General features: G+C 36.4%; 1 protein-coding gene across 19 annotated transcripts in view; it reads left to right on the top strand.

Moving 5' to 3' along the window:
* Positions 1-25,962, top strand: part of fibcd1a (fibrinogen C domain containing 1a) — a 384,824-nt gene that overhangs the window by 101,433 nt on the left and 257,429 nt on the right. For 5 of the 19 annotated variants that reach the window (XM_087264414.1, XM_087264411.1, XM_087264406.1 and 2 more), the window contains one exon: positions 23,214-23,369. The exons of 7 other annotated variants lie outside the window; for them this stretch is intronic. The gene's annotated coding sequence lies outside the window, so the exon portion shown is untranslated. Of the gene's footprint in view, positions 1-12,280; positions 12,491-23,070; positions 23,160-23,213; positions 23,370-25,962 lie in introns of all 19 variants that reach the window. 7 more of the 19 variants (XM_087264407.1, XM_087264410.1, XM_087264400.1 and 4 more) reach the window with 4 other exon arrangements.

Genomic DNA, 25,962 nt, shown 5'->3' with positions numbered 1-25,962 from the left:
TTTTATGACTGAGCAAATATGTAGGGGGTATTCTGTGAGGTCAGTTCGACATCAAATACAAAATCATGGGCAGCAAATATGCTTTGTGAAGAGGTTAATGCAAAGCTGTATTTACCAGGTTTTTTAGTCACAAAGCTTTAGCTAAAATCCTTTTGATGGCATATATACTTTCTTTGAGTCATCTGTTCAGTAGACATACAGTTGAAGTCAGAATTATTAGCCCCCCTTTGATTTTTTAAATAAAAAAAAAAATATATATATATATTTTCCAGATTATGTTAGACAGAGCAAGGAAATTTTCACAGTATGTCTGATAATATTATTTTCTTCTGGAGAAAGTCTTGTTTGTTTTATTTAGGCTAGAATAAAATTAGTTTTTAATTTTTTAAACACCATTTTAAGGACAAAATTATTAAGCAATTTTTTCGCTACTTTAAGCTATATATTTTTTCGATTGTCTACAGAACTAAGCATGGCCATACAATAATCTGCCTAATTACCCTAACCTGCCTAGTTAACTTAATTAACCTAGTTAAGCCTTTAAATGTCACTTTAAGCTGTATAGAAGTGTCTTGAAAAATATCTATTTTATTTAAAAATGTCTAAGGCATGTGCACAATTGTTACATTTATTTTAAGCTGTAAACAGCTGGAATAGTCCAGTTCATCCAAAATAGACTCATTCTGAAAACGTAGCCCTATACAAATTTCGGGAGATTATGTAGTCAGAGCTACGTATGGCTGCATTTCATCTTTAAAATGAATGCTATGGTGCAGTATAATGCTGTTCCTTTTCTTGCTTACCTGACTGCTTACCTCTGTATGGACTGCTTTTCTGCCATTCCAAGTTTGTCCTGTAGCTCGACACTGTGCATTGACAGACTTGAGAAGCATAGAGGAGTAAAATAAAAGTTAACCTTTAAATAAACAAGCAAATAACAGGGTGAGAATGTGGTAAAATCTGAAAATGTGGTAAAAATCAGGGGGCTATTCTTTTTCTGGATTTCTTTTTCAACACTGTTGGTTGATTTTAGGGAAGCGAGTGGGCGGGGCAATCTGTGCTTTTTAAAACACTATTGGTTGGGTTTATGGTCACTCAGTACATCAGTCCGTTGACAGTGGCCCCTAGTGATTTTTTACCAAAAGAGCAGGCACGAATGGCACTCGTGAGATCTGCAAAAGCATACACAGCAGACTATTGTGGATTCACGAAAACAAAAACTGCAAAAAAATGTAGCTCCTGGAATGCATTTGGCATTCTCCAGAAATGTATATGGGGTACGTAATCAGAATAAGCCTGAATTGAAATTATCTGTCAGATTGTGGATATTGTGTTGTAAGTGCAGTGGTACCTTTTAAAAAACGCTAACACTTTACAATAAGGCTGTATTAGTTCATGTTAATTATTGCATTTACTAACATGAACAAACAGTGAACAGTACATTTATTACAGTATTTGTTCATGCTAGTCAAGGTTAGTTCATAAAAATACATTTGTTCATTGTTAGTTCATGTTAACTCACAGTGCGATGTTAATATTAACAACTAATAATTTACAACTAATGTTAATGTAACCCCACTTACTAGCTGGCCTCCGTTACACTAACCACCCTAAACCTCACTCCCATCTGGGTCACAGCACCAAAGTAACCCCGCCGGTCATATACTACCCAACCTGCTCCGAGCTGGGATCGAACTGGCGACCTTCCGCATGGGGGTAGGTTGCTCTAACATGGAGGCTAAAACCATAGCGTCTGTCACTAGACCACCTTTAGAGGTCAGAGGAGTGAGGTTTACATGCACAGCACTTACTAGCTGGCGTCCTGAAAAGTAGGCTACACATACCCAAAGTGTACATACTGGTGGTACTGTAGAAAAGGCACCACCCCAGTGTCAGCTCTTGTACTTTTATTTCCTAGAGTGTAGAAAAAATGGCATTTTATTTTACATAAGATAAAACCCTTCATGCCATGCATTTGTTCTCTTTTTCTATATTCAGGGTGTTGCTCAGACTTTATGGACAACATAATCCAGTTATATGGAATTCACAAAACTATTTTTAATGTATTTCAGATGCAAAAATACATTTCTATGCATCAGTGTCTATATATTGTATGCATTAGGAACAAAATGAAAGTACACAAAACTTGTGTATATCAGTTTTTGTTATCTGTGTGCATTCAGCATTCAGAACTCCTTAGTTAAACAAACACTTCACCATTAACTTAAACAAAATATTGGTAATCTTCAGCAATAAACATTTACATATGGCTTTGATATAATATGATATGATTTTTGACTTTTCGCCGGCAGCTAGCTCTCTGCAACTCTCATGATCACCCACTGAAGCACGGCTGCGCCCCAGTATATTGATGGAAACTCTGTTCTGCTAAGTAAGCGCTGTCTTTCAGATGAGATGTTAAACTGAGGTCCTGACTCTCTGTGGTTGTAAAAAAAATCCAAGGATGTCCTGTAAAAACCATCCTCCTAACCATCCCCACATCATAATTGGCTTCATTACTCCATTGTTTCATCCAGGTGAATGCTGCACACTGGAGGTGGATGAACAGATTCCCCCAAAAATGTGTAAAGCACTTTGAGTGTCCAGAAAAGCACTATATAAATGAACTATTATGATATGATATGATAAGCCATAAACTGTTGTTGATATAATTTAATGGTATAACAAAATTGGCAAAACACTGCAATGGTTATTCAAACGTGTTCATTGAAGTGAATCTTTCAAAAGAACCTGTAGAAAGCAAGGGTAGCAAAATACTGAAAATTATATGAAATATGGAAAATATTCTGAAAATATATTAGAAAATGGAGTTGATTCCCCTAATCAGGACCTCAGTCATAATCTAAATGTTTTGATCAGTTTAATACATTCTGGCAAAAGTATTTGCTTAACCATGACTCTGAATTGTACTGTATATTCTTTTAATGCACGTCAGAAGTCTTGCACTAAATTCTTTTCAACACACTTCAACTGTCTGCTTCAGAAGATGGCATCTGATATGTGAATACTCCAGATGAAAAAGACATATACTGTATACATATATATACATATATAACATAAAAGGCAGGAAAAAATAATATTGAACAAGGAAAAATATTGCATTCTCACTTTTTAACAATTCATGGCCATAAGCACAGTAAAAGCATGGTAAAACATTGAGGGTTTTCATCCGGACTGACTTGTCCTATCAGACAAACATCTTAAGTGCACCAAGAGAATCAAGACTTTTCTTACTGTCAGGGCCATTAATGTCTCTGAATTGAGTTTTAGTGTCTTTTAGATTCACTTGTTGTGTAATTTTGTACATCTTCATTGATTTTTCCATAGTGTATCATTCAGCAGGGGGTCATATCATTTAAGATAAAAGAGCTCAGTATAGCACGAAAGCATATTGTAACTTTCAGAACTTAATACAAATTATTTTAGTCTGAAAACTATTTATTGAATCTTGGCTCCCAAAATGAGTCATTCTGCACATTGCATTCTCACATCTTCTTGGCCTTTTGTGGCACGTTGGAGTAATGGCAAAGAAAGACAAATACTGTTATATAGTTGTTATTCAACTAACACTGTATAAGATTTCAGGGATGTTCGCCAAGCATTGTGATATTTCAGGCTGCCTAATTCTGAAAGATCCTAATAATCGGAAAGAGTTTATATTCATCAAGGTGCCAGATCATGACAAACTTGTATGTTTGTGTGCCACATTTTTATGATTTTTTCTCACAAACCATTTAGTGAGCCGATCAACAATGTGAAATTTGGATGTGGAATTGTGGATTTGGCTTGAATAAGGACTAGAATTTAAATGACAGTTTTTAAAACAAAAAACCGTCCTATTACTTCAGAAGGTTTAAAATATAGGTTTGTAAAGATTAACATACACAGGATATTCTCTATGAAAAAGATCTATCAATTAATCAATAAAGCCAATAAATTAATAGTTTTGCTGCTGATTTTTAGGAATGCATGCAAATGTGATTGAATGCATTAACATTTGTGCACTGTTCAAATTGACTACCCTTTTGTTATGAAAATATTCACTGAATTAAACTGCTGTAAAAATGCATCAGATAAATAATTTATAATTTTTTTGGCACACATCGGTTAATCAACTTCAGTCCTGATCAAAACTACTAAATTGCTTAGAAAAATTAATAATAAAAATTGAATTGCCAAGTTCACAAATGATGTCACTGATTTGGTGGAAAAAAAAAACACACAAAATGACGTCTTTTCAATATAAAAAGTAGTTGTGGACTGGATTTATTTTTACTTTTTTATCACACGTCTTGGACGTGTGAATGATTAGTAACAACATTGGCTTTGATTTATTGTTAGATTTTCATTTTTTCCCCCTAATTTACTGTTGGTGGCTGTTTTTGCCCCATTATAACCACATTTGATGGTGTATAAATACACAGTCTTTGTTTTTGTTTACTCCATGTAGTTCTGAGAGCTGAGATGAATATTTAGATATTCTCAGACACATCAAGGTAAGTGCACAAAGGTCACTCTCACACACTTAGACACACATTCACACACTTTAATTTGCTGTTACTCCATATAAAATATAGAAACTAAGCTTTTTATGCTATAATCTAATTAATCTAAAAGGTTAATGGTGCCAACTGATGATTAACAGCAAAAATTACAAATTGGTCCTCTTCCCAACAGAGACAACCACCAACAATCAAAAATGCATGATTATATGGTGTTGTGGGTTTGTAATAAAAAAGTGGTTATAATGGATGTCAATGAGGCAAAAACAACCACCAACAGTAAATTATGGAGAAAAAAAGAAAAGTAATCAAAAACAATGCATAAAAGGTAATGTTGTTTCATATAAATACATTTTTTGATTAAAAAAATGTAGTTCCCATTTACTTTTTAAATTGAATATGAGTCATTTTGTGTGTTTTTCATCAAATCAGCGACATCATTTATGAATTTGGCAATTAAAAATTTTAATTAAAGAGAGCAATTTAGTAGTTTTAATCAGGACTGTGGTTGATCAACAGATTTATTTTAAAAAATACATAAAATATTTATCTGATGCATTTTGATCGCAGTTTCATTCAGTGGATGTTTTCATCCCTAACATAATAAAAGGGTTGTGAATTGGCTCACAGTGTAACGTTGAGTCTTTTTTTAAACATTCAAAGCATTTTCTCAGATTATGTGTCAAATAAGATTTGTCCTTAAAAAAAATCACTCTGCTAGTTGAAACCCAGAGAAAGTTATGGCCAAATTAAGACACAAAATCACCCCAGAGTGGATGAAATATACAGTAGATAAGGGTTAATGCCAATTTTACAGCCACAGGCCTCAACATTTTCTTTAGAAAATATTATTTTTCTTTAGGAATCATTTTTGCTTGTCATGTTTACAAAAATAGTCTGCAGGATATTTTTTAAAAGTATGACCTTGGACAACAAAACCAGTGTTAAGCTGCACGAGTAAATAACCAAAAACACATTAAATAGGTAGAAATTATTGATTTTTATTTCACATGTCACTAGAATATTATTTAAAGAGAGGAGGCACTGGTTTGAGTGAGTGGAGTTTGTATGTCATTCTCGTGTTCGCATTGGTTTCCTTCGGTTGTTACGGTTTCCCCCACAGTCCAAACACATGCGATATAGGTGAATTGAATAAACAAAATAGACTGTTTTGTATGTGTGTATGTGAATGTGAAAGTATATAGGTGTTTCTCAGTGCTGGGATATGGCTGGAATGGCATTCGCTGCGTAAAACATATGCCAGAGCAGTTGGTGATTCATTCAGCTGTGGGTTCCCCTGATGAATCAGGAACTAAGCAGAAGGAATGAATGAATAATAATTAAATATCTTGTTGCATGAAGATATAAAAAATGCAGGGTTCCACACAATTCATTCATGTTATCCCAAAACAAATTCATTAAGTTAACTTGACAAATTTAAGTTGATTAAACATCAAATAATTAAGTTGTCCCAGATCATTTTTAAAGGGCACATAGTTTACCCCTTTTTTATGATCTAATATTAGTATTATGGTTCTCCTGAGTGTGCCAGGTTAGGTTCAGTTTGATACACAGTTCAGATTCTTTTGTTAAAAAGTGTCATGTTGGGGGTGTGTACACAGCTCGCTGTTTTAGGGGTGTGTTGCTTCACATGAAAATTAGTTTCGGCTTCCCGCCCAACAGACAGGCAGACTGAGAGAAGGAGCAGGAATGAGAGGATCAGCATTCAGCCGTACATGTATGACTCGGACACAGACCAAGCAGAGAGTACAAAATCATTTGTGTCTTTGTATAGTTTTACAGCCAACTGTGTGCTAGTTTCAAGTGCCGAGCTTGTACACTGAGACTAATAACCACGCACACTGAATTAACTTTGACTGAGGCACCGGATGCGCCGCTCGAAGCCGCGACACGGCACACTAGACTCTCTCTGTGCAGAAACATGAAGTGTCCCGAATCGTTGCGCCACGCATTTTAGAACTCTAAACACAGGTTTCCATCAGGGCACACACAACGGCGCCCCAAGTCGGCGGCTGTCCGCAGCGCCCAGCCGCCAACTTGAACTGCCGCCGCGTGCACCCCGACAGAAACCTACGCCCAGAATTCCAAAATGCATGGCGCTGCATCAGCGTCGCGCCACGCAAAGCAGAGCTTCTGGTGTGTGACCTACAGATAAGTTAATTTTATTTCCAATAGAGAGACACTTACATGAAGCAACACGCTTGCACTTTTCCAGCTGCACCTAGTTAGGATCACAGAGAGCTTCTGTGAACAATGAAAAGTACACATGTTTGCAAACCTACCTAAAGGTACCACCAATAATTCCGATTAGAGCGAAAATGTTATAGAATATTGATCTTGTGTTGAGCCCAGTGAGCCTTGCAAAAAAATAGAGCAAGGATGTTCCTTTAGTGATATTGCTTCGACTCACACGCTGAAAATGGCGGACGTGAAACGACAAACTGAGGATTAGGTGACGCGTCCCCTACTTTAACAGGAAGTGTTACGGATCCAAATGCAGGTGTATTGAGAATGGTCAAGCAAGCAGCGACCACAATCAGGAGCCAACATATGTATTTAGTCAAATCCAAAGTTGTAGTCGAATACACAAGCAGATGGTTAAAAGGCAGGCACAGACAGAATTAAACAAACAAAACAAAGCGAGGGTCAAAAACATATCAAGACAAGGTAAGGAAAATGCGTTGTAATGCTCACAGTACAGTTTAACAAGACTCAGCAAAGTATGTGTGTTTGTGTGCTGTATAAATAGTCCAACTAATCCGTGTTTGAGCAGCTTCAGCTGTGTGAGTGTAATCAATGGAGAATTTGAGCAGATGTGTGTTGCATGACAGGATTTGTAGTCCATATTCTGGCAGAATTGTAGTTCTTGTAAATGTGAATGTTCTTCAGCGGTCTATGAAGGTTAGATCGCTGGTGATTTTGATGACACCTATGTAAATATTTGATAATTAATACTGTTAAAATATCTTTGATTAACTACACATTTTTTTTTACAAAACATTTTTAAAACACCATTTAATTCATCACGAGAAACGTGCATTTTTCCTCCTTGACGTGTGCTCGATTGTTGACACTAATGCATTTTCTCCATCGACTTTAAAAGTGTGAGTGCGCCTTGCTCTCAAAGAGGCCTATAGCCGATGATTGACCGGTCCTGAAAGCCCAGGTCTTTTGGTCAAATATCCACCTCCTGGGAAATGCACTTACAAATGGAGCACTTGGAGACCACCGCCGAGAGAGAGAGAGAGACTTCTCCGCACGCACCGCGAGTCTTGCATGCGCCTTTCCCCGGAGAGCGGCCACCGCGGCGAGCGCCATGTGGCTGATTGTCAACCTCCGCTCTCTCTCCATCACGGAGCTGCGGGATGCCCTGAAACACGTCCAATCCAAGCAGATTATTCCCAGATAAAGACTCGGCGACAAGAGCTCTCCGAGGGACACTCGCTTCTCCGTTTGCATCTGTATTTTTTTTCCAGGAGTCTTCGCAGGACTCTTCCAGAGATGCGTTTTCTGCGCTCCGCTTCCCACTGGCACAAATAGATGAACAGATTTCCGTCTCATAAACAAGGTTCTGGTTCCATTGAGTGATTGTGGATGAATTGCACTTAATCAGCTGCTGTGTTCAAATATGGGCTCTGGTTGCCAAGCGCTGGGTCTGCTTGTGGCTACACACATTAGGCAGATGACAACATTAACAGCGGAGTGTGTGTCGCTTGCATTTGTGTTGGCATTGTTATTAGTGGCACGGCTGACTGCATCAACCTGTTAAAGTGAGACACTGCAAGCCCATGCTCTTTCATGCATTTGTCAGGCCTTTTGGCTTTCATAGCATGTTTTTCTGTGTCTAATGTAAAGAAAATATTCAGAATGTACCTTCAAGTATTAGTTTTTTCACACTTTGTCAATTTAAATCTGTAGTTCAGTATGATTTTAAAGGCCTGCGTTTGAGTATAAAGCTCCACATCAGAAAGCAGTGTTGGGGAGAATACTTTGGAAATGTAATAGATTACTGAATACTGATTAAAAAGTACCCTATTTAAAATGTAATAAATAGTGTACCTTTTCAATTATTTTATAAAAGTAAAGTAACTGATTAAATCATATTATTTTTAAGTTTCTAACGGACATTTTTAACTAAATCCATTTTAAGCATTTAAACCAAGCTTGAGTGACCTTACAGTAGCTTTGTTTACTGTTAGAATCTCAACGTCTCTCATCACTTGAATAAAGATTATATTATTTTTAAAGTACAGCCACCACAAAACCAGACCTTATAACAGAAACATTGTTTACTGTTGTTACAAAATCAAAATTTTAGTTGAGCAGGTTTTTTTTTTTTTCATTTTTTAATCAAAGCAACTTAAATCCAAGTCAATCATATCTTAGTGATCAAAAAACTGTCAATGAAACATGTGAGGCAGAATTGATTAGTTCAGTTATGTACTGTCAATAATATGTTGTACTAAACAGCAACACATTATAATATATAACAGCAAAAACAAAACAAAAAGTCCAGGTGTTGCACATTTAAAATATTATAGCAATTTATAGTAAAGGGAAATATTTGGGAATAAGCATTATATTGTGTATATATTTAAAACTCTTAATTAAAAAATTACACTACACAATGTAGTATCATTAGTAACTATCATGAACTAATAGTAATTGCCATAGTATACTTCAGCCTTTACTACAGTAAACTATATATATATATATAGACCTCCTCTCCCTCAGTCATCTTTCCATCAAGCAAATTTCTTGTTGGCACAATGATTGGTTGGCGACGTCACCGACTAGAGCGAGAGGTGTCAGTAATGCACCAAAACGTTTGTTGTCGACCACCGTAAAACAGGAAGAGGAATAATTCTTCATCCTCGCCATCATATGGATTTACTAAAATCGGCTAGACACCAGCCTCACAACTCTGTGAATGTCAGGCCGTCACGTATTGATCCGCGATCGGTAAATGTAGCTTGTGTTGATGCTACTGCGCTACTTCACTAATAAAATAGCTTCGCTACTGAAAAGCAATGTGATTTAAAAGTAGTGACGCTAACGCCACTCTACTGAGAAATGTAGTTTTGCTAGTAGTGTCACTACTTGTAGCGTAGCTACTGCCCAACAGTTTTAATGTGAGAAAATGCTGTTTGTAGTAGCCTAATGCTTTCAGAGGCAGAGAGGATTAACCTAACTGGTAGACGTGGTGCACTGCAATCAAACCGGAAAACCAATCAAAAGCATCAGATAGCAGCGCTTTAATAAATAGCCTTAGCAGAAGGCATCGTGCATATCAAAAACAGGCAAAGCAACAGATTAATATTATTCAACATATTTAGATGTAACCCCATTTGTAATCTTTAACATTTTCATAAGTAACTATAATTTAATTATACATCTTTTCTCAGTAACTGTAACAAGTTAGTTACTTTTATTTTGTAAGTAAATTACGTAACGCCGTTACATGTAACTAGTTACTTCCTAACACTGTTAGCAAGTCTTAATGCGAGACGCTGCAGACCCAACACACTGTTTTTTTTTTTTTTTGCATTTGTCAGGCCTTTTAGTAATGTATTCTTTTCTTTCCAATGTAAAGAAAACATTTAGAATGAATATTCAAGTGTTAGTTTTATCGCACTTTAAGTGTGTAGATAACAATATATATTTGCAATATATATTTTTAAATGCCTGCTTTGAGCACCATATCAGCAAATCTTAAGGGGAGACGCTGCAGACCTAAAACACTTACAGTTTTTCTCCATGCATCTGTCAGTTTTGAGGCCTTTTTGAGGCTTTCATAATGTGTTTTTTTCTGTTTAATGTAAATAAAACATCCTAAATGTACATTCAGGTGTTAGTTTTATCTCACTTTGTCAGTTTAAGTGTGTAGATATTAATTGCAGTATATATTTTTTTAAATGTTGCGTTGAGTATAAATCTCCCAATCAGCAACACTTACTGTACATCTCTCATTCTAGAATTGTGGAAACATTTAAAGAATTTTTTCAATTAATTTTTTCTAAACTGGAATGAAACAAATGCATCATTTAAAGTAAAGTGAATACATTATTAATATTAAATAAGGCATATTTGTAGAATTTATTTTTTTAAGTTCTGTTTCTATCAGTTCTTTACAAGGTTAGCACTGCTAAACTTAGCAATGACATTTCTAGTTAGAACTGGCAGTGGTGTGGTTTGAGTCCCGACTGGGCCAGTTGGCATTTCTGTGTAGAGTTTGCATGTTCTCCCAGTGTTGGCATGGGTTTCCTCTTGGTTTCCAGCACATTCCAAAGACATGGAGAATAAGTAAATTGAATGGGCTAAATTGTCCGTAGTGAATGAGTTTGTTTGGATGTTTTCCAGTGCTGGGTTGTGGCTGGAGGGGCATCCACTGTAAAATATATGCTGGATAAGTTGGTGGTTCATTCCGCTGTGTAAATAAATACCCCTGATAAATAAAGGGACTAAGCCCAAGCCAAATAATTTTTTTTTTACATTTAATTAATGTTACAGATTAACATTAATTAATCTTACAGAGTTGACCAGAATGTAGGGATGTGTAATGTAATGTGTGTATTTATATAGCGCATTTATTGTGTATGGCCATACACCCAACTCGCTTCACAATCATGAGGGGGGGTCTCTCCACACCACCACCAGTGTGCAGCATCCACTTGGATGATGCGACGGCTGCCACAGGACAACGGCGCCAGTGCGCTCACCACACACCAGCTATTGGTGGAGTGGAGAGACAGTGATAGAGCCAATTCGGTGGATGGGGATGATTGGGAGGCCATGATCGTATGGGCCGATCGAGGGACTTTGGCCAGGACACCGGGTTTACACTCCTGCTCTTTTACGAGAAGTGCCATGGGATTTTTAATGACCACAGTGAGTCAGGACCTCGGTTTAACGTCTCATCCGAAAGACGGCGCCCACTGACAGTGTAGTGTCCCCTTCACTTTTACTGGGGCATTAGGACTCACATAGACCTCAGGTTGAGTGCCCCCTGCTGGCTTCACTAACACCACTTCCAACAGCAACCAAGGGATAGACACAGAATGTTTTTATTTTTCTAACTGAAATCCCAAATAACAATATATGTGTTTTGTGCAAATGTTTAATTAACTAAGTAGAGTAAACACACACAAAAAAAGGTTAAACTTGGAAATGCCAACTCTACCAACAATCCTAAAATCACCCACATAAACGGTCTCATTTTTATTCATTATCTTTATTCTGAAGCTTTTTACACAGGGATTTGTTCAAACATACTTTGCCTGGCTCAATACAACATTTTATCGCACCAATTACTGTATATTTGTTTTGTTTGGAATATTTGCTAAATCATGGAGTGATAGAAGAAGATTCCCAAAATCTCATCTGTAGACTCCTTACGTCAAATTAATAATAATAATAATAATTAAAATAATAATATTAATAATAAACAATGAATATTTTTGTGTTAGATAATATGGAAATTACCTCACATTTTATTAAGAATGCTTTATTATTTAAACCTAAAATTTTAGAAAAAAATATTTGATTCTAAATGTTGTATTATGTAGATATACATTTTTTTTTCTTCTTTTGTTCTTGTATTCACCTAGAGTGTCTTTCCGTAATGTGAAGCTTGTTGTCAGCGGTGGCCAATAAACCTTTAGCACACTCAAACTCTCCCGTGAATGTGGACCATAAAAGTGTATAATGTTTTCTTTTCCTCTCTTCCTTCATTTTAGTGGCTCGCTCTCTCCACCGAGACAAACATTTGAACCTGTTTATCCTGAACTCAGTGAAGGTCTTGTGGTTTAAAAAGCAAAATCAGCCTCTGTCCGAGAAGAGGCGACTGGAGAAAGTGTGGTCTTGCTCAGTTGCTCCGCTTGACGTGTGTGTGTGAAGTATGTAAATACAGTGAAACACACAGCTCCAGGCACAGTGAGACGCTGAAGGTCAGTCGTGGGTTGAAGCTTTTTTGTGCTGCTGGAATGCTTGACAAGTGTGTGTGTTTGTGTGTGTGTGTGTGTGTGCGTGTGTGTGTGAAGAAGTCCTGTGGTTTGTGTATTATACCTGACACCATATTTGCAATATATGCACAGTAATGAGTGAAGTGAATATTATTGAATATTTAATAAAATATTATTAAAAATGTATATAAATAATTGTTGATAATGTATATTTATTGATAGATAGATAGATAGATAGATAGATAGATAGATAGATAGATAGATAGACAGAGAGACAGATAGATAGATAGATAGATAGATAGATAGATAGATAGATAGATAGATAGATAGATAGATAGATAGATAGATAGATAGATAGATAGATAGATAGATAGATAGATAGATACCGTGGGTAGGTAGATAGATAGATAGATAGATAGATAGATAGATAGATAGATAGATAGATAGATAGATAGATAGATAGATAGATAGATAGATAGATAGATAGATAGATAGATAGATAGATAGATAGATAGATACCGTGGGTAGATAGATAGATAGATAGATAGATAGATAGATAGATAGATAGATAGATAGATAGATAGATAGATAGATAGATAGATAGATAGATAGATAGATAGATAGATAGATAGATAGATAGATAGATAGATAGATACCGTGGGTAGATAGATAGATAGATAGATAGATAGATAGATAGATAGATCGATAGATAGATAGATAGATAGATAGATAGATAGATAGATAGATAGATAGATAGATAGATAGATAGATAGATAGATAGACAGAGAGACAGATAGATAGATAGATAGATAGATAGATAGATAGATAGATAGATAGATAGATAGATAGATAGATAGATAGATAGATAGATAGATACCGTGGGTAGATAGATAGATAGATAGATAGATAGATAGATAGATAGATAGATAGATAGATAGATAGATAGATAGATAGATAGATAGATAGATAGATAGATAGATAGATAGATAGATAGATAGACAGAGAGACAGATAGATAGATAGATAGATAGATAGATAGATAGATAGATAGATAGATAGATAGATAGATAGATAGATAGATAGATAGATTCATTATTGAAATAAACAACATTATGATTAACTGTGACTATACATATCCTCCTTCTTTGTTCTATTTATATATTTTCCGAGAACACACAGACAGTGAAAATCAAAGGCTTATATGTTTACCGTGGATTCACGTAAGCCTCAATTATTTAGATGAAAACAGCATCTTTTCATCTTAGATTCTATATGTAGATATGAGCTCTGGCTGCTGTCTCTGTTAATAATTAGGGGGAAAAGTGAATAATACTCCTTCGTCAATGACCTCTGACTCTTCCGGCCTTCATTTCTTGCCCCCAGGCACTGACAATGACTCCAAATAACACGAAATATACAGTGTTGGTCTATAAAGCCTTGGGTTTATATACTGTATGCTGAAATGTGTGGGAGAGAAAACATCTCCGAGAAAAGATTAACAAGTTTAAGCCAGATGCGAATATATTGGTTTTAAAGCTGACTTCATCTTGACTGGAAATTATTTAAACACCTTACGGAATCTTTAACTCTGAAAGTCTTCATTTAAAATTTATTTATTCGTTTTGAGTAAAGTTTAATTACTATGAGACTTTTTTTAATGAGGTTGTGCACTGAAATATTATTGTGTAACTGGTTTTTATATAGCAACAATGTTGCCTGAAATATTTTAACTGTTCTAACATATTAAAAAGTGCACTCAAAGTGCAGACTAAATTACTCATCATTTCTAAATCCACTTGGTTTAATTCATTTTTCAGCAAGACATTTTAATCATTTAAAACATGGCAAGTTTCGTATGACTTATTCTTTTTATATATTTTAGTAAGCACAGGTCAGAATAAGTATGTTGTTTATTTTTTCATAAGTATATTAGCTACACAAAAATAATAATAGTACACATTAAAAAAAAAGTGTTGTTGTTAAATGTAGAGTTGAATCAAATAAATTTTTCTAGTCATGTCAGCGTACATCAATCAAACTAGGGCTGCACAATATATTGTTTCAGGTTTGAGATCGCAATGTGTGCATCCGCAATAGTCACATCGTATACAGGGAGTGCAGAATTATTAGGCAAATGAGTATTTTGACCACATCATCGTCTTTATGCATGTTGTCTTACTCCAAGCTGTATAGGCTCGAAAGCCTACTACCAATTAAGAATATTAGGTGATGTGCATCTCTGTAATGAGAAGGGGTGTGGTCTAATGACATCAACACCCTATATCAGGTGTGCATAATTATTAGGCAACTTCCTTTCCTTTGGCAAAATGGGTCAAAAGAAGGACTTGACAGGCTCAGAAAAGTAAAAAATAGTGAGATATCTTGCAGAGGGATGCAGTACTCTTAAAATTGCAAAGCTTCTGAAGCATGATCATCGAACAATCAAGCGTTTCATTCAATAGTCAACAGGGTCGCAAGAAGCGTGTGGAAAAACCAAGGCGCAAAATAACTGCCCATGAACTGAGAAAAGTCAAGCGTGCAGCTGCCAAGATGCCACTTGCCACCAGTTTGGCCATATTTCAGAGCTGCAACATCACTGGAGTGCCCAAAAGCACAAGGTGTGCAATATTCAGAGACATGGCCAAGGTAAGAAAGGCTGAAAGACGACCACCACTGAACAAGACACACAAGCTGAAAGGTTTTATGCTAAGCTAAGGTTTTGTGGACTGATGAAATGAGAGTGAGTCATGATGGGCCAGATGGATGGGCCCGTGGCTGGATTGGTAAAGGGCAGAGAGCTCTAGTCCGACTCGGACGCCAGCAAGGTGGAGGTGGAGTACTGGTTTGGGCTGGTATCATCAAAGATGACCTTGTGGGGCCTTTTCGGGTTGAGGATGGAGTCAAGCTCAACTCCCAGTCCTACTGCCAGTTTCTGGAAGACACCTTCGTCAAGCAGTGGTACAGGAAGATGTCTGCATCCTTCAAGAAAAACATGATTTTCATGCAGGACAATGCTCCATCACACGCGTCCAAGTACTCCACAGCGTGACTGGCGAGAGGGTATAAAAGAAGAAAAACTAATGACATGGCCTCCTTGTTCGCCAGATCTGAACCCCATTGAGAACCTGTGGTCCATCATCAAATGTGAGATTTACAAAGAGGGAAAACAGTACACCTCTCTGAAAAGTGTCTGGGAGGCTGTGGTTGCTGCTGCACGCAATGTTGATGGTGAACAGATCAGAACACTGACAGAATCCATGGATGGCAGGCTTTTGAGTGTCCTTGCAAAGAAAGGTGGCTATATTGGTCACTGATTAGTTTTTGTTTTGTTTTTGAAAGTAAGAAATGTATATTTGTGAATGTGGAGATGTTATATTGGTTTCACTGGTGAAAAATAAACAATTGAAATGGGTATATATTTGTTTTTTAAGTTGCCTAATAATTATGCACAGTAATAGTCACCTGCACACGCAGATATGCCCCTAAAATAGCTCAAACTAAAAACAAACTTAAAACTACCAAAAATTTTCAGCTATTAATGAGTTTTTTGGGTTCATTGAGAACATGGTTTTTTGTTCAATAATAAAATGATTCCTCAAAAATAGAACTTGCCTAATAATTCTGCACTCCCTGTACTGTAGATATGCAGTGTTGAGTTGACTTTGCAGTGTCATTTTTACATTAACATCTACAAAACCATCAAGCATGAACTGTTTATTTCACTTTTATCTTTGCTTTCTTGCATTTATCTATGCTTGTAGTTTGTTTATTACATTTTATGCATGATTCATTGCCCTACAGAATCATCCCAAGCAATCAAATGAATACTTTTGAAAACACTTTGGACCAATTCTCACTATTAATTAGTTGCTTGTTATTGAGATATCAGATGTTTATTAGTACTTTTAAACTACATTTTCTGTATGATCTTATTCTACATCCCTAATTAGCGTTGGTGTGCAGAGCTGCGGCCCTTCAGGAATCGAGTTTGAGACCTATGTTGTAGTGTATGTGTGGGTGTGAATGCAAGAGTGTGTGGGTGTTTGCCAGTGCTGGTTTGCGACTGGATGGGCATCCTCTGTGTAAAAAATATGCTGGATAATTTGTCAGTTCATTCCGTTGTGGCAACCCCAGATTAATAAAGGGACTAAGCCGAAAAGAAAATGGATGAATGAATAATAATAAGTAATTAAAATGTATAAAAAATCTTTAAAATCTTTAACAATCTTCTAAATTGTTTAAAAAGTAGAATTATAATAATTATTAAAAATGTATAAAAAGTTTTATAAATGTAATTTAATTCTCGTCTTTGTATAATTTTTATGTTTTTTTCTGTCACATGTAATATGAATCACAACACTGCAAGACTATCAACAGAAACACTAATACATTATTAAAAAGCTTCACACTTTTCTATTAGTTAAAATATTAAATACGCCCAGCTAATAGCACTCTTATCCTGACGGTATGGTGTTGGTAATCAAAGACCAGTTACCTTGTTTCTTTGGTTTGCAAATGCAATTACTCTACAGTAATTATCCTACAACAAAATATTCGGTAGGCAGGATTTAATGAGCTTGCATGCAAGGTATCTTCCAAGATTTTTGCATCAGTGTCTTGATTAGCATTTCACTAAAACCACCATTGTTATTTCCGTCTCTATGCCAAATTATATTTTATCTCGTTTCAGCAACTTTCCTGCTCAGTTTGTTGATTTAGCTCTGTTTCTTTCCAGTATTGGCAAATTTCAATGTTGTATTTTCTTTTCAGTTATGAATTTATGATGTTGAGTATGATGTGCGACTGTACAGAGAGGGGAAAATGATATACTAAAGATATTTAAAACAGCCTTTAGCAATTTTTTTTTTCTGTAAAGGAAAATCAGAATGTGCTGTTAATGATGCACCTTAATATTCTTTGTTAGCTCATTTGTAATGCATTGCCATCGCAAATGATATATAATAATAACTAGTGACGTTATAGGAATGTGACTTATTTTGACAACGGCTGCATGCATTTCCATATGCTTAAGTGGTAAATATTCAAGACCAGATTGCATCAGTTAGACACCATTTTGTTTGCTAGTTCTTTGCTTTTTTATACCAGCTGCCAGAGATTGAAAGTGATGTATTACAGATACTTTAGTTGTAGTACTTAAGTATATATTTTTATTTATTTTCCTCAGCCTGTTTAAGAAAGTGTAACTCAACTCCAAAGTAAACTCCCAATATAAAGCTGGCTTTCATTAAAGTTTATATAAAATGTGTGCAGGGTCATGTCAATAACTTATTGGTTTCCCTTATATTATGCATGTAAAATAGATTCTTTTCATTACAAAAATCATGATGGTGTATACAGTATATCGCAGAAACTGCTTTAGCTATTCATTTTATCATGCTGTATATTCAGTTTTTATTCACCTGCTGCATGCCTAGAATAATTTTCTACCCATCCCGACTGTTCCTGCTAAATTTAGTTCTGGTTTCCATAATCAATAAACAGATAAAATTGTAGGTTTTGCAAGTATTGCACACTGAAAACCCTAATGTTATCTTAAACAATAGAGTAAAGTTGACTGAACATAACTTAAAATTAAAAAATAGGTCATTTTCAAAAAGGTAGTCTGTAGACTGTAAAATTCTAATCTGTGCAATCTTTTAAGTGCAAGGTATTTTTTAAAATCAGAAAACAAATGGCTTCAGGTATAATCAATCATTATAATGTGAATAAATGACTACTTTTTGTTGAAATTCTTTATAAAATTTTTTCATAGTATATTACTACACACACGCACGCAAGTTTGGTGAACTGAATTTAAGTATAGTCTACAAAAGCGGCAAGTTAATCAAAATTAAATATGCTAAGTTTTATTAGACTTCATTACTCAATGAAATTGAGGCAATGAGTTTACTCAATTAATTTAGTTCAGTCAACTCATTAGGGTTTTCAGTGTAGGCTAAATGTCAGTTTTGTTTGCCCCTTTGTGGTGAGAGATGAGTGCCAACTTAAACCTGAGGTTCCAGTCTTGTGACTGCTAAAGGGTAAAACTTTAAGCAATTATCACATCGTACAAAGGATATTTTTTTCCTTTTGCGTCTATTATGCATAAAAAAGACATCCATAAATCAGACTTGCGCTGGAGGGGGTCCGGTTTGGGAACCACAGGATTTAATCTTTGTTATTCATCTCTGTTGGCTTTATCAAACATGGACCTTCAGCATGCGCTGGGGCGGTTTGTTGACGAGTGTGACTCAACTGTGATGAGATTCAGCACCTCCAAGTCCGAGGCCATGGTGGTTCATCGGAAAAAGGTGGTTTGCCATCTCCAGGTTGGAGGAAAGCCCTTACCCCCGGTGGAGGAGTTCAAGTATATTGGGATTTTGTTTATGAGTGAACGAAGGATAGAACAGGCAGCAGTAATGCGGTCAATGTACCCGTCTGTTGTGGTAAAGAAGGAGCTGAGCCGAAAGGCAAAGCTCTCGATATACCAGTCAATCTATGTTCCTACCTATGGTCATGAGCTTTGGGCCATGACCGAAAAGACAAGATCTCGGATACAAGCGGCCGAAATGAGTTTCCTTCTCAGAGTGGCAGGGCGCACCCAGGACCACAGGAGGGATTATGTCTCTCGGCTGTCCTGGGGATGCCTCAGGATCCCTTGGAGGAGCTGTATGAAGTGCCTGAAGAGAGGGAAGTCTTGGGTCTCTTCTAAGACTGCTGCCCCCATGACCTGGCCCCGGAAAAGCGGATGAAATTTAATCAATGATTAAATTAAGACTTGCCTGATGTTGGTTTCCTAACAGGAAACTGACCATTTTCTAATGCATGCTGAAGGACAATGCATCTTCACTTTGCTCTTTCATTTTGCACTTTGCATTGCATTTTGGTAAAGCCCGCTCTGAGGACCATTATGCACATAATGCAAGCACCATGCGTTCATCATGTGAAACAGTCGTGCACTGGCTTTACCAGTGCTCAATAAAAATGTAGAAATCAAAGAAATGCTGTTCCAAAATAACGACAGGACTCGGGAAGGCTATAATGTTAGATTACCTCCTCACGTTCAAATTACTACAGAGTTACCAACCTGCAAGAAAACTGGTTGGGTCCTGCAGCTCTAACGGTACATCTGCGCGAATTCAGACCTCTATCTTAAACAGAGAATCTCAGAACCTTTATCTTAAACAGAGATTGAGTATGGTGATCTGTTTCAAACTGAAATGGAATATTGAGCAGGGGTTGGGGTTTTATTTTTGTGCTCCTCCTCTCATCTTTCACTAACAGCAAAGCAATGGTTAGAGAGGCAAGGCTAAGCTTAAATCACCTAAGCTATCAAACTGATGTCATCAGAGAAGCACTGCGATACCAGAGCGGAGGCAAATGAAAAAAATATGTTTTTTTTCTTCAATGAATTTATTTGCACAAATCAATTGTTCACCTAAAGATTAACAATGTGTGCCAGCAAAATAAATGTGCGGACTTGTAAAAGGCAAAGAAAGTGCAACATTTGAGGTGTTTCTGTGAGGTTATAGTATGCAGTTTCAAAGTTAACCTGGAATTTCAGTTTTACTGGATGATTATTATAACCTTTTCTGAGTCTCATGTAGTGCCTGCTGAATTACAGCAAAGGAAGCCAATTTCTACAAATTAACTTATAATAATAATCAAGTGATTTTACTTACACAGAGTGACTTGTACAGTATATGTGACCAAAAAAAAAAAAAACATTTCCATTTCAATTTTAAGGAAACATTCTATATTTGAAGTGCTTAAAAAACTATTTTTGTAATAATAAGAGTTTTGTGTAAAAATTGATGTGCTTCCATTAGGTGTATTTTACGTTAACATTTAGAGTTTGTGCAGTTCGAAGGGTAATGTTAACACAGCTGGTCAAACATTTAATGACTTCCAAGACTTTCTTCTGGACTCTGCATGAGGGCATTTTGCAGCTTTGAGTATAAATGAAACACACTACAGGAGCCTTTAATATTCTAAGAGTATTTACAGTACATGAATACTGAATTAGGTGATGGGATTCATGTGCACATTTATGTGTCACAGTTCAGTTTGGATTGGATTTTTTTAGACGTGTACACTGTACAAATGAGTTTCCTCGTCTGGTGCCATCATTGTCCTGTTTAATAGAAAGCCAGTGATTAACATTACTGAAACAATAGACCATTTACTATTCATTTAATTTAAGTTAATCAATCAAAAGTGACAGTAAAGACAACAAAAACAAATTTCAAATATACTGTTCTTTTAAACTTTCTATTTATCAAACAATTATGATTATTAAAAATATCACACTTTTCACAAAAACTATTCTGAAAGATTTTATGACTCTGACTACTGGATTAATGATGCTGAAACTTGCCATCAATTGATATATATATATATATATATATATATATATATATATATATATATATATATATATATATATAATAAACATCTTAATTTATAATATCAAAAATATTGTTGTTTTGCTTATAAGTTAAACATTCTTACCAAATCCAAATGTTTGAACTACTTACTATCTTTCTAATAAAAATTGTTACACAGCTCTCGGGAATACTTGATCCTGATTGGTCAATCTCGACATTCCAGTTGGCATTGGTCAATCGCTAACAACCACTGAAACTTATAACACAGACTATATGAATTGTTTGAATGCCAATTAGTCAGACCTCTGTTTTTGATTGTTTGGTGTCATCTTGTGACTGAATAAAGCCTCATTTACACTATGAGCGACTTGCAGCAGCAAAGCTACAATCGACCATTCATTTCAATAGGGAGTGAGCGACTTCCGAAACCTCTGTGTATGCTCAGTGTTGCCAGATATAGCTAACCCACCCAAACGCACAAAAAAACCCCACCCAAAATAGTAGATTAATATTTTATTTTAATATATTGGAATTGAAATGAACCTAGTTACTTCAACTGTCATAATTTTGAATTGTACTGCAGCCAACACTAGCAGTCACAAAACCACAACATAACCGGATCACATCGAAACACGGCTCACTCTCAACCACAAACTGCACTTAATGTTGTGTAGACTACACTACCTACTAGAGTATGTTTTACTTTTAAAATGGGAGATAAATTTGTCCCTTTAGCCATTTAAAATTCTTTTGAACATAATTAGGTGCTGCTTGTCAATCGGACAACACAGTCTGCTGTCTTGCTGTCAATTACAGAAAAAATTATTGCTAATATGTCATGATAAAGCACTGGGAGTTTAACTGCTGGCGCTGCGTGAAGCGCGTGCAGGTGAATGGAAGTTAGATTTGTCCGCAGAGTCAGATTTGCCGAGTCAGTTTGCAGCAGATAAATAGCATCAATGACAGAAACACACACTTTTTTCATGATCATCTTTGTAAGCAAGCTTTGTATGTTCTGTTTCCATTTATGTTTCAAGAGTTCCGACTTAGATATGCTTGGTGTTATAGCAAGTTTGGCATGCTGTCCCGGGAGAGAACCCTGAGCTTGGAGATTCTTTAGCTCGAGGCTCCCGCCTGGTCAGTAAGCATATAAGAGGATCCGAGATCAAGTAGATCTCGAGAGCTCCTCTTAGAAAAGGGAGGAAAAGGAGGAGATGGGGTGGAAGGGGGGATTCTTCCAAAATGAAGATAGAGCAGTAGGGAAAAAACGATTCATTTATTGTAAGCTCAGATCACTCTGATGGGATTATTACTGATTACAGATGAGCACTCTATGTGAATATCACCTTAAATGTTGACACCGTGGGCTTAGTGGTTAGCACTGTCACCTTCCTGGTTTAAGTCCTGCTGGGTCAGTTGGCATTTCTGTGTAGAGTTTGCATGTTTTCCCTGTGTAGGCGTGGGTTTCCTCCGGGTGCTCCAGTTTTCCCCACAGGCCAAAGACATACAGTATAGGTGAATTGAATAAAAAAAAATTGTCCATAGTTTGTGTGTGTTTTTTATGTAAGAGTGTTTGGTTGTTTCCCAGTACTGGGTTGCAGCTGGAAAGGCATCTCCTGTGTAAAAACATATGCTGAATAAGTTGGCGGTTCATTCCATTGTGGCGACCCTTGATGAATAAAGGGACTAAGCCGAAGGAAAATAAATGATTGAATGCTACCTGTGCAACCATAAGGCGTAAGCTAGCGGTTTTATTTGCCACCCAGAGAGATAGGCAGCTACAAAGTTGCTGCTAGTGTGAATGGTAATACCTAGGTTAGCGAGAGCTGCGTTTAGTTGTTTTTATTTCTGTAAATTTAATTAAAAGACGAATAAATTATTACAGCTCAGATCAGTGTTTTGTGTCAAATTGTGTACTTTTGTGGCAAGAACATTTAATGTAATGTACATCTAGGAGGTTGTTTTTGCAAAATAAACACCTTCATTCTTATACAATATCTCTCCGCCTAGATGTACATTATCCTTTACATTACATATTAAATGTACAGGATGTAAAAGAGAACTAGAAACACAATGAATACTGTTATTTAATATCACAGTGATATCATGCACCAGTAGTGTTTCAGAATGATGTCATGCTGCGTCTATATATGTGTGTGTGTCTGTGCCCTGTGCTCAGTTTCAACATGACCCTCTCATGTCCACACTTTCATGATTTCCAGCATGAGAGCTCAGCCTCTAGCCATTATGGAAAGACCTGTCATTATGGTGAGATGTTCTGCCTAATGTTGTGGTGTCACCCCCTCACATCATGTCTTCCAGAATCATATTCTCTCACACGCGCCATCAGGTGACACAAAATGCTCTGCCTCCCGCCGAAATGCCCGGTCCAGAGCAGAGCAGCTCCATCTGGGGCACCATCTGCTAGTTCACTCTCATTACCAGCAAGTCCAGCACCTCCCATGTTTTTATCAACAGGTAAGAAGACTAAAATACTTTAATATGTCAGTCTCGTCTTTTATGGACCGGAAGCGGTAATTGTTTTGTGTGCAATGTTTTTCTTTGAATCTGTTGTTTTTTCTGTTTTGCATAAAATAATATCTTTAGGTTCAATAAAAAAATGCTATAAATGTCCCCTAATATTTATTTTAGGAGAAGTGGATTCATATGGGCTGAATTAATAAAAATTTTAATTAGTAATGTTCCACTTAATTTGTTTGTTTAAAGGGCCACTACCCCCCACCCCCCTATCTCACAGGTTGTTTTCATACATGTAGTTGAAAAAAGTGGGTAAGTCCAGCTTTGTTTAGGTGGGAGTGTCAAGTGGCGAAGAGGGAAGGGTTTGTATGAAAAGGGGAGTTTCAGTATATGAACAACAGCTGATTTTCACAGAGGCAACACAAACACAGACGCAAAGGTAATAGACTGTGGCTACATTTACATGGACATCAGTAATTAAATTAATTGCCTTAATCTGTATAAGACACTAATATAATTAAGGTGTTTACATGTGTTGCTTTTTAAATGTTCCTTTCATGAACCCGTTTTACATGTTATAGCACATAACTCAATTAACGTCATTACGTCATCGCGCTATCCACATTTCCTCCAGACTTTAACTGCAGTTTGGCACTTTCACTTTTATTCACGAACATTTTATGCATGCCCCCCGTGACAAACGAGATGTTGGATGCGAGGAACTGCTGGAAGAGTGTTGTTTTATTGGAGTTTTAGATACTGCACGCCATATGGGAGAAAAAACCTCCGCATTTCTCGGTAGATGCAAAGACGCAGTAGGTGCAGAGAATATCGTCAAACAGCCGTGTGTGTACAGACTATCCTATCACAAAATGTGTCGTAAATCCTACTCAACAGTTATAGATTAAGTAATAGATTAAGGTGTTTACATTCAGAGAGCAACATTTTCAACGGATCTTTCAGTTCAAAATATTGTGTAGATATTAACGTACTGTAAACTTAGAACTTAATAATTTTGACTAAGGCTGAAAGAGTATTGCTGACGATAATAACTAATTTTGCTATCTGGAAAAACATAAACAAAGAACACTGATCACGAACCGGAGCTGTGTCTTTTTTTAAAAAGAGAAGAGTGGCAAATCCGGCAAATTCATCATTTCCAGATGCGACAAGCTCTTGTGTAAAAAATGTTCCTTACAAACATATTTTTGACGCATGTTAGCAGACCACTGTAATCCACACATGTGGGTCCATCCGCGAGCTGCGCTATCATTGCGGGTTAAAAAATGGAAGCAAAATCTTCATTGTGGCATATTTATAACCGCAACACTGACGACCCATGTCTCCAAACATTTCTTCTTCTTCCACTTGTACGGTTGATAACACAATGTGGCGTCTCTCTGAACACTGTAACGTTAAAAGGGGTCTTTAAAGCTGTATCATGCATATTAATGAAGTTGCACCACACAGATTGGTTCGAACCAAGTCTTTCTTAAGAATTAATGCTGAAAACTCAAAGATGTCACGTTGTACCGGCCGGTACAGACATCCAGTCTGACACAATGATCTCATGGCCGTGACGTATCTTCAAATATGTCTTTTCAAATCGGAAGAGCGTATTTGCTTAAAATAACGCAAAAAATAAAAAATAAAAAAATAAATAAATCAATTTTAGTGAAATATATGTATCTTAATAGTGTTTTTAAGCACCATTGGACGTATATATGACTGTCAAGATCTCAAAAAAATGTGTTTTGGTGTTTTTTGACCCTTTAAATTCAGCCCATATAAATAGTTTGCAACTACACACTTTTAAAAAAATGAGTAAATGCACTTAGTAATTTTTTTTTTTGGTGTATTTTTTAAAATAAGGCAAATGTGAGCCTAAACTCTTTATGTTGCATGGCTCTATTTTTTTAAAATGATACAGTACCATCTTGCTTTGGAGGCGACAGTGCTAACTACTGAGCCACCTTACTGCCAGTGGGGAAAGTGCATATCAATAATTCCAGAATTCCCATGGAGCACATTACATTTGCTGTTTTTCCATTTAAATAACCTTTTTTTTACTTATGCACCCAAGAGTTGTAGATTTCATCTGATTCTGTTAAATTAATGCCTTTTTGCATTACCTTGGTGTGATGAGGGTGTTAGTGGTTGTGTGAATGACACTGTTCACCTTCTATGTTAATATTTATGTTCTCAGCTTGTGGAAAAGCTGTTTGTGATGAGGTTTGAGTCATTGTGTGACTTCCTTGTAACCGAAAGCTGAAAATGAAAATTCTGTCATCCTTTACTCACCCTTCACTTGTTCCAAACTGCGTTTATATACTTTTTTTCATACTCTAAGTCAATTTATGCCAGCAACTAGCTTTCTTGAGGAATCTATTCTTTTGTGTTAAATTTAATTCTAATTTTAATTCTGTCTTTGGACTGTGGGGGAAACCGAAGCACCGGGAGGAAACCTACGCGGACGCAGGGAGAACATGCAAACACCATATAGAAACGCCAACTGACCTAGCCGAGCCTCAAACGTGCAACCTAGCGACCTTCTTGCTGTGAGGCGACAGCACTACCTACTGCGCCACTGCGT

The sequence above is a fragment of the Danio rerio genome, chromosome 8, assembly GCF_052040795.2.
Source record: "Danio rerio strain M-AB ecotype USA chromosome 8, GRCz13ab, whole genome shotgun sequence".
Classification (NCBI taxonomy): Eukaryota; Metazoa; Chordata; class Actinopteri; order Cypriniformes; family Danionidae; genus Danio; species Danio rerio.
Note: the sequence above shows the minus strand (reverse complement) of the source record. Positions and strands in the feature narration are given on the sequence as shown.